The sequence below is a fragment of the Mandrillus leucophaeus genome, unplaced genomic scaffold, assembly GCF_000951045.1.
Source record: "Mandrillus leucophaeus isolate KB7577 unplaced genomic scaffold, Mleu.le_1.0 Scaffold144, whole genome shotgun sequence".
Lineage (NCBI taxonomy): Eukaryota > Metazoa > Chordata > Mammalia > Primates > Cercopithecidae > Mandrillus > Mandrillus leucophaeus.
In genome coordinates, this window is record NW_012101410.1 from 3,083,746 (window position 1) to 3,086,164 (window position 2,419).

The 2,419-nt window shown below is 38.5% G+C and overlaps 1 protein-coding gene across 2 annotated transcripts in view; it reads left to right on the plus strand.

The window, feature by feature from the left end:
* Positions 1-28: 28 nt before the first annotated feature.
* The window catches only part of ZC3H14 (zinc finger CCCH-type containing 14), a 65,390-nt gene continuing 62,999 nt past the window's right edge, over positions 29-2,419 (plus strand). The window contains exon 1 of one of the 2 annotated variants that reach the window (XM_011974290.1): positions 29-194. The gene's annotated coding sequence lies outside the window, so the exon portion shown is untranslated. The remainder of the gene's footprint in view (positions 195-2,419) is intronic. The other variant, XM_011974291.1, reaches the window with a different exon arrangement.

Sequence of the window (2,419 nt, forward strand, 5' to 3'; positions counted from 1 at the left end):
GGGGGTGGGGGTGGTGGTGCAGGCGAGGCTCCTCCCCGCCCCCACCCGGGGGACCTGCGCGCACCAGTGAAGTGGCCTCAGCGCTGCAGAATCCGGTCTTGTTTTCCTAGAGCCGCCTTTCTCACATGCTCGTTTGCTCTTTTTCTCCCAGAGTGCCATTAAGGGGAAATTGCAAGAATTAGGAGCCTATGTTGGTAAGTGTATTTTGAGTTGTTAGTTTCATAGAATTTAGAGTTTGCAGCTAATTGAATTTTAGTGAATGCATATTTCTCACCGTACTTTGGACATTGGGAGAGACTCCCTTCTACCGTCTTCAAATCTTATACTCCCTGGTTACTTCTTCATCATCTTTTTGCAACCTTGTTTTTTTTCTCCCAAACCTCCTTCTGTTATGGTGTTTTGAAATTTAGTTTCCTCCATTAAGGCTCTGTCACATTTTACATAATGTTTGAGCGAATTTTATTTTATGGTTTTCCTATTCTCTCTCATTTTAAATTCTAGGGACGGGTCTCACTACGTTGCCCAGGCCTTAACTCCTGGTCTCAAGCAATTATCTGACCTCAGCCTCCCTAGGTGCTGGGAGTGCGGGGATTACTGGTGTGAACCACCATGCCTGTTTAAAGTTTACTATTCTTGTTACTTTCCTCTTGACATTTGTTTTTAGAACTCTGATTTTGGATATGCTTTTTGATGCTTTCTGGCATTTGCTTCTGTAATGGTTCAGTGAATTTTATTTTCCGATCTCTATGTTTTCCCTCTTTCTCTTTTTGAAACAGTAAGGCGGCGTTTTCCTTCTCCTTATTCTTTTATAATTTGAGTGTTTACTCTGGGTCAGGTACTGTGCTTAACTGTTGTATGTGTATTAACTCAGGATAATCCCTATGGGAATACTGGAAGGTAAGTGGCAGTATCCTAGACTGTGTAAACAAGGAAACTGAGGCTTTGCCTACTTGAGCAAGGTTTTATGGTTTGCCCCCAAAGCTGATGCCTCCTATAACAATAATAGCTACCACTTAAGACAGTGATTCTCAAAGTGTGGGAGACTCCAAGGGTCTCTGAAGTCAAAACTGTTTTCATATTAATACTGAGATGGTATGTGCTGTTTTTCACTGCGTTGGTGTTTGGATTGTGTAAAACTAATGGTTGATAAAGTTTTATCAACCATTTTATCAACTGGTCAACATAGTAACACCATAATGAAATCATATTCAAATCACTCCCCCCTTATAGTTTTTTTTTTTTTTAAGCTAATTAAAATGTCATTGATGAAGATGTGAAGTCCAGGGTTTACAAAATGTTTTTTATCTTCTTAGTATTCTGTGTGAGGAAATAGAAATGCTCATAAAACATTTTTATTGTATACTGAAATATGGTTAAGGAAAATCATTTGAGTTGAGAATTAAGCTAGCCACCTCTTTCAGGGAACATCATTTTTAACTTCAAAGTACTGACAAACTGGTTACGTACACTAGGATATTTGGCAGATGTTTACTTGAAAGTGAGCAAAGAACCTGTAGTCTTTGTTGCCAATCACATGTGAGCTTTCAAAAGAAAATTAGAATTTTGGAAAATCTGAGCCTGCCTCCATGAACTTGACAGCTTCCCAGTACTTAAAAAATTTCTGATTAAGTAAACGGTGATTTAAAAAAATTTTATTCTTATTACTTTTTGAGACGAAATTTCACTCGTTACCCAGGCTGGAGTGCAGTGGCGTGATCTTGGCCACTGCAACCTCTGCCTCCCAGGTTCAAGCGATTCTTTTGCCTCAGCCGCCCAAGTAACTGGGATTACAGGCACTCACCAGTACGCCCAGCTAATTTTTTGTATTTTTAGTAGAGGCAGGGTTTCACCATGTTGGCCAGGCTCGTCTCAAACTCCCAACCTTGTGATTCGCCCCCCTCAGCCTCCCAAAGTTCTGGAATTGCAGGCGTGCGCGCCTGGCCAACTCAATGGTGATATTAAAAAATAATTATTTTATATTACATAATGAAATATATCAACGTGCCACTGGTTTTTATAGCTAAGTGAACCAGTATTTTCTAAATAACGAATGCATAATGTTACAAAACTATGCATGGATTAAAGATTTATTTAAACTGTAGGGTGGGTCAGTGGATTTCTGTGCAACAGTTCAAAAAGGTCATTGATGTATTTGACATTCCACATTGCTTTAACGTTTAATAAGCTACCACTTGTTTAGTTTTGGTGTAGTGTCACAGAAAAATATCCACCTTATCTGAAAAAACTATCAGAATACTCCTTTTTCAACTGCATATCTGTGAGACCAGGTTTTTTCACATTCTTCAGTCGTAAGGACATAGAACAAGATATATAAAAATGCGAAACAAGGCCAGTCTTTGCAGTAACTTTTTTTTTCTTTTTTCTTTTCTTTTTTTTTTTTTTTTTTTTTTTTTTTTTT